Source organism: Capsicum annuum, chromosome 8 (genome assembly GCF_002878395.1).
Source record: "Capsicum annuum cultivar UCD-10X-F1 chromosome 8, UCD10Xv1.1, whole genome shotgun sequence".
In the NCBI taxonomy this organism is placed as follows: Eukaryota; Viridiplantae; Streptophyta; class Magnoliopsida; order Solanales; family Solanaceae; genus Capsicum; species Capsicum annuum.
The window spans coordinates 113,270,719-113,284,793 of NC_061118.1; the positions used below are offsets into that span (position 1 = coordinate 113,270,719).

The window sequence follows — 14,075 nt, forward strand, 5'->3', positions numbered from 1 at the left end:
GCACCCTAAAAATGATCAAATAAATCATCAATGTTAAAAAGAGGATACTTATTCTTAATCGTCACCTTATTCAACTGCCAATATTCCATATACATCCGCATAAACCCATATTTTTTCTTCATAAATAAGATAGGCGCACCCCAAGGTGAAATACCAGGTTGGATAAATTCCATATCTATTAACTCCTACAACTGATCCTTTAGTTCTTTTAACTCTGTTGGGGCCATCTTATAAGGGAGAAAGGAAATGGACTTGGTTCCCGACTCAACATCAATACCAAAATCAATGTTACGATCTGGAGGCATACCTGAAAAGTCCATAGGGAACATATCTATAAACTCACAGACAACAGGAATAGAATCTAAGGAAGGAGGCGAAACAACACTGGTATCACGAATATGATCCAAGTAAAATAAACATCCCCTTTCAACCAATTTACTAGCCTAAATATAAGATATAATCCTCTTAGGACCCGAATAAAGTAGACTCTTCTGGGCTATCCTTGGCACACCTGGCGAAGCTAAAGTCACAGTATTAGAAAAACAATCTAAGACAGCATGTTAAGGATCCAACCAATCCATACCCAAAATAACATCAAACTCGACTATATCTAACACAAGCAAGTATACCAAAGTCTCACGCTAGGTAAAAGTCACAACACAAGATCAGTGCACCCGATCCACCACTAAAGAATTACCTATCGAGATAGATACACGAATAGACATGGAAAGAGGCTCACTAACAGAATCAAAACCCAAAGCAAAATACATAGACACATAGGAAAAAGTTGATCCGAGATCAAATAATATAGATACATATCTAAAACAAATGGGGATGATACATGTAATCACAAGATCAGAAGCCTCTATCTTAGGTTTGACTGGTATAGCATAACATTGACCACGACCACCAGCTACCAGGGTGACCTCACGACCACCAACTACCTAAGTGGCCTTACAGCCACCCCTACGAGCTCCATAATCTCTATCCCTTATACCTCTAGTAGTACCCCTACCCCTCACAGATAAAATATGAGTAGCTCAAATCATTCATCAAGAATAGTCCTTGATGAAATAGGAGTAGCCTAAATCACTCGTCGGGGATAGTCTTTGGCCACATAGCTAATCTCATCAAACACAAGCAACCTTTATGACTAGTATTAATAGAAGAAGGTTCAACTAAGCCCGAATGGCCACCCTAAACTACTGAACTAGAATATTCACCATATGAACTCTATAAAGTCGCCACTGGCCTACTATGGTATCCACGAAAACCTCTAAAATCTCAACCTCAATAGGTATGACTCCTGAACTCACCAAAACATCATTCATTCTTGGAGCCTCTATAAGATGCACTAAGAATACCCTCTGTCATCTTAGCATGATCCACAATACTCTGAAAAGAAGCCCCAAGCACAACCATCTAAGACATATCCAACTGAACGTAGACATCTAAAACCTTCACAAACTTTTGAATTTTCTTGGACTTGGTGAAAATGCTATCCATAGAGTATGGAAGCATGTCTCATACTCAGCAACTGTCATGGAGCCCTGCTCTAAACGATCAAACTAATCCGACATCTGATCCTCAAACTGTAAGACATGAATCACTCGAGAAAGGCATCACAAACTGATCCCATAACAACTCAAGAGCATCAACAAGCCTCCAATCGACAAATAATCTTCACCATTCTCTCAATGTATCTCTCAATTGATAGTAGTATAAGCCATACCATCCTTGCAGAAAGAGTGAAACATAACTCAAAACACAAAGTATGAATAAAACTTTGCACGATAAAGAATAAAATTAAGGAAGTTTCCTAAAGACGTCCTGTAGCCTCTCAAAGATAGATATGAACGTCTACGTATCGATCCGCAAGACTTTACTATACATTTTGTTCTTACATATTAGACATTATGTTCTTACATCATAAAGACCGATGAACCTAGATGATCTGATATAAATTTATCATGACCCAAAAATTAATAGGTCATGATTACACTTTTCACGGCAAACCTTGACAAGTAAGCCTCTCACCCAAATTGATACACACAAACAAAAGACAGAAATGCCCCCAAGGTAAGGCTTTTAGAACGAAGCTGAACCACAGAGATATAATAAAAACAAAAAGAATAAAATCAACACATGCATACATAACTCTCAAAACCTGGTGTCAATAATATAAGAACTACTAATACAATCTCGGAGTCAAATACATCAGAAAAATAACCAGGAAAGAAAATATCTATCTTCGAACACTAATAAAAAACATAACTAATATAGAAAGATAGAAGTGAACTCTGGACGCATGAATGTCAAACCTCTACTTTGGAAGCTCCAATAATCGGCCGAGTTTAGCAAGTTGAAGCACACTTAGGCTAGGACCTGCACCAAAAGGGCGCAGTGGGCATGCCCACTTGTACTCAGTAGGTATCATAGGCTGACCAAACAAAATAGTAAATAAAGTGTACAAAATATACACTAAGGCCACATCACCTGCAATCAGAAAATATCCCATAACTGTAACCCACACCGCTTGCACTAATAGTTTTAATATATCACATATATTATAATATCACACCAAGATAGAAAATAAGTATACATTATATCACATATAAGTAGAAAAGGGGAGAATATATATATACAAAACCATCAAATATAATTAAAGAAAGATACGATAAATACATAGATGACAAGTCAATATGACAATACAACACAACATAACACAATAAAGTAAGTGCAATGTATATGATAATGATGATGATGCATGAGGTCGTCGCACAACCTCTGGGATCGTCGCACAATCCCTGTATACATCTACGGAGCTAAAGCTTCCCAGCTTAGGACCCATGGGGGGTTCATCAACCCGTATACAAGCCATATATCTCATATCTTCTTTTCGGCACATCCCTCGGAAAGAGTTTTATAAGGTATTACAACATCTCCTCTTTGATACATCCCTTTGGGAGGGTTTTTAAAAAAATGTTGACAGTGTTATACTGGTGTTGCCACGGTGGTACCAATGTTTCATGAATGAGTATGATATGAGGATGTAATTCTTACAACCAATCATAATGAGTGTTTCACAATCAACCACATGAAATATTTCCACAACCAACAACAATGATATATTTCCACAACCATGTGAGTCAATATCCACTCATTATTTTTGTTTTATCCATGAATTTCCACATGTCTCATATGCCAATAAAGTAGGAATATAATCATAATACACCAATGGTACCATATTAAGCTTTTTAACAACATAAAATAATTATTCATATGTATTCAAGGCTATCAATATCACATAGGACCCCATGCGGTCACACATATCATGATAAAGCATGATAAAGCATCATCAGTGAGACTCCTCATGAATAAATTAATAAGAATCTGCTCATTTTTACCAACTCCAACTAGTTTGTCACAGTATAGTTTCAAATGGACTTTCGGATATGCAATCCCATTATACAATTCAAATTTAGAAGGTTTGTACCCCTTCAACAGCTCAACGTCATGGTGCATGCACAGGTCCTCGTAACTTATCCCTTTCAACCCCTTATTGCTTTCAAGTTATTCCAATCTTTCAACCACGAATTGCATAAGGGTGGCATTTTCTGGAGGTTTGGATTCATATTGGTGATGGTTTTCGACATAAATTGAATGTGAAATATGATTGTCTGGATAATGGAAATAGGAATATTTGTGGTAAACATTGGCGGCATATTCTGGATGCATGATGTTATTTGTGAATTTAGTGGAGCTGGATATATGCGATATTGTGGTGGGCAAAAATATGGATGTTGGTTATTTTTATGAAGCATATATATGTGACTTGGATTATATGGAGGTAGTGAAATAGTAAGGGATGTTACTAGATGACTGTGAATATGGGATGGGATTTAATAACGGTGTTACCCTCAGCTTGTGGTTTGAGAGAAGCATTCAAAGTAAGGGATAGATTGGACAAGTTACGAGCTTGTGACAATTCCCCTTCTAATTGAAGGATTCTTTGTTCCGTGCGTAAGATCATCTTATTATGCTCATTTATAGTTTCGTTGTTATTACCCATTTCCTTGTCTTCTTGACTTAGCTTTAAAAGAAGAAGACCGAGCCTTTGTCGACTAATGTGATGGGCGAAAGAATACATGAATCAATCTTTGGGGTGTAGGAGAAAAATTAAAATCAATAAACATAAATAAAAAAAAGTCAAGTTAGTAAGGTGAAGGTGACATATGGTAAAAGAATAAACATGTTAATTTGTAAGACTAAAATATTGTATAATGAATGGAGCCTTATTAAGTCTAAGGTACGCCTAGGATGACAAATATATGTGACTTATGATGAGAAACAAAAAGTATGCACGGGAGTATAGAAAAGATATTTTACTCATTTGAGAATACTGAGCTATGCTCATTCGAAGTGAATAGAAGTTATGAGAGCTCTATGTAAATTAGAGGTTGTGAAAATTAGAGTATGACATGAGTATGACAACATCATGATGGGACAAAAGTATGTAAGCGTTAGCAACATTAGGAAAAGAATATCCTAAAATAATAGGTTGTATGAAAAACCGTTCATCAAAGCAAGAGTTGAGCCTAGGGATGAGTAATATACTAACGGATGAGTCAGGAGGATATTTTTGCTAGACCCTAAGAGTGTATTGTAGGGTCCTAACATGATAAGAACTTTGAGAGTAAAGACTCTAAAATAAGGAATACTAAGAATAGGGGGCGTTTAGGACAAGGAGGACAACAACAATATCGGTAAGATATAAGTGCATACATAGTAATGCAACACATAGCAAATAGTATTATGCATCCTTTTGGGGTCGTAAAACTCCTTGGACTTTGAATGAGACTAACATTCAACGCATCAAGGGTGGCAAGGCATCCTACGTTGAATGGGATGTATATTCCTTAATAAAAGAAATATGTAGCCAAAACCTAAAGGGCAAAAGTGGGTTTATGACAAAGTTCCCTCGAGTGGACAACTCGAGAGTGGAAAAGCTTATGACTGTCGATGCACTGTTGATCGATCGATCCCCAAGGCATTTTCTGAAGGGTCTTTTAGGAGATAAAGTCTATGCTACCACGCAACCGTTCAAAAAAAAAGAGGTTCCAAGTGGAGGAAAGTATGAGCGAAATGTCAGTTATATAAAGCAGTAACATGTAGCACATAGCAAAATATCATAGCATGCTTTAGCACTATAAAAATAAATAAACATCAAAGCACATAACCAATAAAAGGGGAAGTGCGGAAGGGATAAACATGGATAAAATCACAAAAAAGAGGGAGGATGAAGAGGCTAACACGTAAACATAAAACATGATATAAGTAATAAAGGGAAAAGAGATAAAGTAATTACGAAGAAATAAAACAAAAAAAGGTAATAGAATCTCACATAAAATACAAACTCATAATGGTTATAATCTAAGATCCCCTGCAGAGTCGTCATTCTGTCATGCTCCATTTTTTGTCACAAAAAGCGAGATTCGACCTGACTACTCTTTTGGGGCAATTGTTTTGAAGAAAGTGTGAAGAGTCGACACCTAACGAATTACGAAGCGTTAGGGCACCGGTCTAGGCTACTACGAACCTATTTTGTTGTTTTGTATTAATTCACCAGAAATTTGAGTAAGGGTTCAAATTACCTCAAAAGGAAGGTATTAGGTACCTTTTGAGGTCCACAAAGGTGATTTCCGGCCGAATTTGTATTTTTTAGTGGGTATTGTATGTGATAAGCAAAGGTCAATTATTTTATTATTAATTTAAGGTTTAACTAAGTGATAAAGTAACAAATAAATAAATATGTTATTTTATTGTTTCTAATCATTAACTAGGTGGTGATAAAAAGGATAACAAATGATATAAAGTAGAGAAGCGAAGAGAAAGAAGGAAAAACAATTTATAACAAAATATTTATTACTTTTAAAAACTACCCCAAGCAAACAAGCAAGTAAAGTAAATGTAAAGAAAAGACAGAATTCATCAAATCAAACAAATAAATATTTTTGATCTCATTCGGATCAGAACCCCAACTTGTTTAATCCTTATCCGACCCACTGGCCAAATTCTTAAACAAGTAACAATGTCAAATGTCATGTAATATCTCTGGAGATCATCACTTCCGAATGACTACCCGTCCCACCCCACCTAGGCTGGTTGTCAAATCTAAAGGCATTCTAAGACAAGAATAAAACTAACGTCTTTTAAAATACCTATCGTCCTACTTATCGCCCAAAAGGCATTGGGCTTTGCTAATTCAGAATTGTGGTCTAGACAAAATAAAGCTATATTTCCTAGGACTCAAAACGCATAAAAAAACAAGGACATCAAATAGCATGTAATGTCTCAAGTTAGCCTCCTGGTTAATTAAAGAGTTGATTAGGGTGATTAACATGCAAAACAAATAATTACTTATTGTTTTGATGTCATTAAACTATATGCATGATATCTAAATGTTCAACAATTGTTTAGTATGACAAAAGATAATTGTTAATCATGTCTAAATAATGTGTTGTCAAAGTGAAGTAAATATGTCAAAAGTAATGCTCATGAATTTCATTGTGTAAGACGTGTTGTAAGCTAATGACAGTGTAGGAAGTTAAAGTTACATATTGTAAATTATTACCGACATTCATTTTAAATGTTGAACAGTTCATTAACATGCTAAAGATGCTTTTAAATGCTAGAAAATGAATTAACATGTAGGAATTTTTATGTTAACATGCTAAAATTTTAATATTGATATGCTTAAATTTGTATTAATATGCTAAAACATACGATGACATGTTTAATTCTAATGTTTAACAAGCTAATATGCAGGAATTTAATTTAGCATGTCGGACGTTAGTTTGATCCTAAAATCAAGATTTCTAATCGAATTAATTAATAAGTAGATTAAATGTCTAACCGATTTATGTGTTAATAAACCCTAAGTTTGTGTGCCTAAATGATCCACGTAGCACGTAACACACATAAAAACATAAGTTGTGCCTATCTATACTATTCATAGAGCACGTAAGTCCCCGCCCCCAAGCAATTCCCCAAATTTATTATTACATGTAGATGTTTATACAATAATTATTACAAATTCAAAAATAAAAAAATAAAAAAATGTCTAAGTGAAATAGCCTTAACCATTCTCGAATTCCGAGAAACTCTTCATTTTACCTGAATCTAAAAACTTAAATCAGAACCTGTCAAACACAAGTACATGCGCAAAAATATACTACCATCTAAATACATTCTCAAGTCCAAAAGTTATAAACATCCAAAGGGAGACATACATGACATTTAACAACAAACAGAGGATCATCATAATTCAGGACAATAACTTTCAACAATTAAAGCATTAGGAAGACATACCGGTAGGCGGCAACAAATAAAAGAAAGCTCTAATAAGTTGAAATTCACGATAGAAACCTCAAGCCAAGTATTGCAAGGAGTAAAGTGTAGTAAAAAGTTTTTTTTGTAAAACTTTCTATTGTGTAAGAGAATGATAGAGGATGAAAAGCCAGTGTAAAAAAGAAGAATGAGTCTGATGTCCTCCCAATAGTGAAAAAGAGTCTTGTTTTTATAGTGGATAGAAGAATGAATAAGTAAAGGACAGAAGATAAATCAAGGATGATTATAGAAATTATTTTTCTTAATTACATAATCATATCAAGATTTAAATAAATCAATCACAATTAACATAATTGATCACATAAAAGATTATCCGACTTATTTAAGGCAAGACAAATAAGGAAGGAAATTAATCTCGAAAGATTTTTTCAAACAATATGGTAAGGATAATAAAAATTAGTCAATTCATCACACATTACTTAGCCAACTAATATTCTCAGTTAAATGTAAGAGTGAATCAAGCTTACCATGAATAGAGAAGTAAGAAAAAATCCATTATAGGCCAGCTAGAATCAATCACTAGTGACATCAAAACTTTAACAAACAGCTATCACACAATTTCAATAATAATGAAAAAAAAATCAAACGATCATATTTAGCAAGCAAATACTATACTAGACAGAGTTCAGAATTAGGTGTCCCTGTGTACCCCATTAATTTTGAATCAAAGACACTAAATCAATCACAAATCATAAATCGAGATTGAGCATGATTGAAGGCTAACTAAATTTATCCCCAACATAACTCATTGTGTCAAGCAAAGCCTTCAAACAAAATGCAATTAACAAATCAGTGACCATTAATGTAAAAACTAAAAATAATCATCGCTGATAAAATTTGGGCATTTTTCATATATGTTAGTCTAAGGGCAGAAACAAACATGAAATTTAAAGAATAATCTCAAAAATCAAAGTCAAATTTCACCGATTTCAAATCTAAGAACCTGTCTAAAAGAATAAGGATAGAAGAAAAGAATAAATTCAAAGGGAGAAACAACCTGGGACGAATTCAAAAAAAATCCATCAAGAATGTAGTGTTTTCCAACGATGTTTGACCAGAGCTCGGCGGTGACAGTGGTTTGTTGCATGGGGTTCGGACATGACGGCGGCTTACCGGTAGTTGTCTTGATTTTGCCGGTGGGCTTGAGTCGACGTGGCAGTGACAGCTGGAGCGGGGATAATGATGAAGATGAGGGAAAAGAGGTAGGGTGGCACGGCTAGTGCAATTTCACCGGTGGCAGTGCTGATTCGGGCTTTTACCAGTGGCTAGTCGCTTATGCGCATTGGTCGGCTGGAATGGCAGTAACGGGAAGAGAATGAAGAGAAGATGGAGGAAGAGAGAAGAAGGTTGGGCAGCGAGGGTGTTGGCTTGGTCGGCGGTGGCTAGTTTTGTACGGTGGTTGGTGGTTGGTGGTTGGTGGTTGACAGAGGGAGCAATGGTTGCTGGTTTTTAAATAGAGAAAGAAGAGAGAAGGTGGAGATTGGTGGCGGCTGATGTTGATTTTTTTTTCAAAAATAGGATTAGGGTTTATGTTGGTATAAATGGAAAGAGTAGAGTGGGTTGATCTCAACCATTGGATCGATCTTGATCCATGGCTGAGATTAAAAAGAATAAGAAAAATAATAGGGACCTTTTAAATTAAATTAAATGTGGATAGAATTTAAATAAATTAGGAAATGAATTAAAATTGGCTGCTATTGTAATAATGAAGAGGAAAATAATAAGACGCTGATATTAAAATAAACTATGTATGCAAAAATTAATGTTACATAAAAAATTATTTTATAAAATTATTGATAATAATAAAAGACAGTGTATTTGTAAATTGTGAGCGTGCATATTTACGAAAATGATTTAGTAAAATATTAATTATGTACAATATTGTATTTGAATTAATAAATTATAAAAAATGATGCTAAAAAGTAATAAAATAATTTGTACATTTTTTAAATCATGAATGTGACATGTCAATATCTGTTTGATACAAGAATAATGTGTGAAAAATAATAATATTTAAAATTAATAATTTTAATAAAATAGTAGCATAAAAGAAGTATCGGGCGATTAAAATTGGGTGTCAATAATTAGTTCTCATCCTTAACATGCATTTTGTATAGTCATTTACTACTCAACCCAGTCTGAAAGAGTTAAGCCATAACTTACCTCAAAAGTCAAAACTGGTCTGCTACACTTAGAACCCATGACCTTACTTTCCACGAACTATTCCGAACTCCTCTAAAAACATCAAATATGGAATCCACGTGTCAAAACAAAACCAACGACACTCATATTAACTATTTTTTATTCAGAGTCAAAACGAACCCCCAAAATGGAGTTTTAAAAAAGAAGGACAAAATCATAACATTACTTCAAAAACATGTTCCCCATACTTTTAAAAATTTACCACTAAAAATCAAAGTCAAATTGAGTGAAAACGAGGTTCAAATCGAAGAAAAACCACTTTTAAACTTTACTAGATAATATTTTTGAAATTTGAGTTAAAATAAAGACTCGGAGTTGTTTTGAAGGTTAAATTGATAAAAAAAAAAATTAGTAATTATAAGATAAAAAATATTATTCAAGTGAAAAGGAGTGAAATTTGGGTTGAAAATCTAAGTTCTAAGGTTTTTGGAGTTTTGAGAAACTAATCAAGAAATTACTAAGAAAAAAGGGTGAATTCTTACTTTAAATCCTTAATTGAATCAAAAAATAGATGTTAATCTAGCTTTCCAAGCTCCCACAAGCTTCATTAAGCTCCCACACTATTTTAAGACTTAACTCTCAGAAGGCAAGATGAAAGAATGGATAAAATAGGCCAAAAAGGGGAAAAACTACTATTTATAGCAGAAAAATCTGCACCAAGTCCAAACAGACTTCGACGGGGTGCCCGAGATTCATTTGGAGTCTTATATATGTAAACAAACTATGCAACCACACTAAATTTGATGCTCCAGACTCAATGGTGATATCAGATTTTCAAAAAAACATCATTTTCACAAAGTTGATTCCCGAAATCATAATTTTTCAAATCGAGGGTCAAAATGAGATTTAAGATCCAAAAAATCACACCAAATATGTTACAATACTAAAATCAATATTTTGAATCTACTAGCAAAGTCGGATTTTTCATCCGAGGTCGTTTTGACCAAATGTGGGTCCCATAGTCATATTTCTAATTTTTCAACTTTTTGACCAATAGGTCAAAATGAGCTCAAATGCACTGGGACCCAAACCAAAGGTCTAATCAGACTAAAATTGATATTTTGGAGATGATAGCACAGTTTGTTCAGCCATCCATCTCACGGACTAAAAGATATCCACATAAGTCCAAAATAAGGTTCTCGAAGCATCAAAAATCACAATAACACATAAATGGTACAAAAATGCATCGAAAACTGTGTCAATCACCCCATACCCTAGAAATAACATAATGCAACTACGGGAAAGGGTAAAATGGTTAAATCACAAATTTTACATATTTCATCAAATTTTTCAGGTCGTTATAATCTCCTACTTGAAATTGTCTATCACTCCTACCTCTGTTGGATAAATCCACCATTCTTTGTTGAGCTCTGGCTATATGAAACTTCAGCAATTGAGTCTTAAATCTTTAGTAACCAGGATCCTATCCACTTCTTCATCTATAAACTCCTCAAGAAAATAAGGCAAATGTATAGGGGGGTTTCACCATACAAAGCTTCATAGAGACTTGTTTGGATGAAAGAATGGAATGTTTAATTCTACCACCACTCTATTGGAGGTAAGTACACCACCCAATAATGATGTCTATCTGAGCAATAGCACCTTAAGTATGTCTCCAATGTTCTGTAACCACCTTAGTTTAACCATCTGACTGAGGGTGGTATGTTGTGGATGAGCTCGAAGTAGCTCCCTGCATAGAAAATAGCTTCTGCTAACAAATATAGGGTCCCTATCACTTACTACATTTTCTGGCATTATTTGCAATTTAAAAATCTGATCCATGAATAATTATGTTACTTCAGCTGCAGTATAAGGGTGTGTGAGGGGAATAGAGTGACTGTACTTAGTGAGTCTATAAAATACTACCATAATTGTGGTAATTCCTCTTGACTTTAGTAACTCTCTAATAAAATTAAGGCTAATGGTAGCCCAAGTAGATGAGGATACTTGTATAGGTTGAATTAATCATGTGATGTTGCACTATCAGATTTACTCCTCTGATAAGTAACATACAATTAGATATACATCACTATCTCCTTATTCATGACTTTCAAGTAAAATAACTTAGCTTTTCTCCTATGAGTTTATCCATACTTGAGTGAACAAATGTTGCAATTATGCCATCTTTGGATAATTTTCTTCCTCGACTGATGGTCCTTGCCTACCACCAACTTGTTATGCTTTCTTAGTTATTGATGAATGAAAGTGTAATCCCTAATTGCTTCTCCTTGATCCCTGATCTTGTTTACCAAGTTAACTAAGTCTGGATCCTAATCCCAACTATCATTTACCCTCTAAAACAAGGTATAATCTATCGTGCTATTGCTAACATAAAAAGCTTAGTGGAGGGCATTCTTGAAAAATCATATGTTGCCTTATTTTCCCTTTCTTTTTTATTTTATCACAAAGTCATACAACATAAGTTTGGCCCCCTAGTTCGTTTGAAACCCTTTGTGCAATTTCTAATCCAAAAGTTATTCAAGAGCCTTTAGATCAGTCCTCACCACAAAGTGTCTTCCCATTAAGTATTGGTTCCACTTGATAACAACCATCACTAAAGATAGTAAGTCTTTATGATGCACAGATAGTCATGCGTCTTTATGATAATCCTTTACTTAAAAATGCTATAAAGTGCCCTTCTTGCATTAGCACAGATCCAATACCTAAGTTTCAGCCGTGAAGGGTATCTCAAGTCTATCGAGGATCGGAGACCACCTCATTTTCCTAGCTAAACAAAACAAAATACAACTAGCAGTGGATGAATTCCGAAGGTATAACAAGATAAGCTGAGTTCCAAACATATAGCAAGATAGGAAACTAAAAAAAATTTAAGAATTTTAACACATCCCAATCCACAGTAATCCATGAAACCTCTAAACATACCAAAACCACTCTAAGTCAGGACATGCCCCCGACAATAGCCAAAATAAATTCAATAGAAATAGTCTAAGACATGAGCAAAAAAAGACTTCAAAATGATAACCCTTTCGGAGAATGCAAACTCACCACTTCAAAGGTGACTACTGACAACACAGAAATCCTATCACTATGTAGGAAAAGTAGAAGTGTCTCTGATTCCTACATCGCATGGGGATACCGCGTCTAAAGACGGTTAGCAAGTTGAGCTCTAGCATGTAACTTAGGGAAGGGAAAAAATAATGCCATGATCAATAGTTTAAAGTCATCCAATTCCAATGCACACAATCATATATATATATATACATAAATATAACATGTCGGGATAGGGAACAAGGCATAGTATGAACTTTGAAATATCAGCCTGGACTGTGTAGCTCAACTATCATAAAAGGCACCCACAGGATATATGGGCTCAGCTTTCCCCGCTGAAAAAGCCATAGTGCGTGTAGTCGTATAAACTAGAAAATAATCATATATACATATATACCATGGGAGACTAAAACAACTCGGCCATATATAAAGGGTTACATGAACACTTTATCATGTAACATGGGGGACTCGAACCACCCGGTCATAAAGCAAGGGTGACTCAAACACCCGACCATTTCAATTCCCGCGCCAGCAAATGTGGTTTCCAGTATTGGTCTATTTAGATCTCTACTTTCATGGACCAGTTGTACAACCCCCTTTAAGCCCAATTAAAACAAGTTTCACACAAACCATTCATTAATCCATGATACACATCAGGCATACAGTATTGGTATCGTCATACCAATTACACTTGCAAGATAATATCATCATGCCATTAAAATTCCATTGACTTAGGGAAACAACCCGTTTATTTATTAAATCAATGAGGGGGAATGCCACGGCCCCCTTTGTTCATTAAATCAAAACCATTATGTTTCAATAACCTCTTTATATCGTACAATGGTTCCAAATATAGTTCGATATGCACACCTTCATGTTCAAAACAAGTTTCACAAGATTGGGTTGAGGTTATACCAATTGCAAAATTCAAAATCATCAATTTGGGGAATCCATGATCCCCATCCATATTAACCATACCCATGCACCCTAAATAGTTCAAAACCATCAATTCAAACTGTGAATCATTTATAAAAGCTCAAAAACTTTCAACCCACATTCATAAACCACAATTTAACTACATCAATAATAATTGTAATTATATACTTTTAACAAAATAAACCTTGGGAAAGATTAACATGCCTAAAAGTGTCACAATTATGGAGAAGAAACTTTAAATTGAACCTTAGATGCTCAATCTTGAGAAACCCTAGCTTGTTCTTGCTTTGGGAATTTTGAGAGACAGGAAAGTATGTTTTGATTTGATAAAGGATAAAAATAATATCCCAAAGGTGTTTTATGATTGTGGGTCTTAAGTGTGGAAACAGGAAAATATCCAAAGTTCCCTTAGTTAAAAGCTAAAAATTTATCGCCAGTGAGGACGGGTCACCCTACAACTTGTGAGGACACATTACGATTCGTCACCATGAGTCGTAGTCTGGAAAGTGACCAAGGCA

The 14,075-nt window shown here is 34.8% G+C and overlaps 1 long non-coding RNA gene across 1 annotated transcript; it reads right to left on the reverse strand.

Annotated features, from left to right (window-relative positions):
• Nucleotides 1–2,154: 2,154 nt before the first annotated feature.
• On the reverse strand, nucleotides 2,155–9,034 carry LOC124886744. The gene is made up of 2 exons (XR_007044135.1): nucleotides 8,408–9,034; nucleotides 2,155–2,385 (listed from the first exon to the last, which is right to left on the reverse strand). It is a non-coding gene; the product is annotated as an uncharacterized LOC124886744 (long non-coding RNA).
• Nucleotides 9,035–14,075: the final 5,041 nt, after the last annotated feature.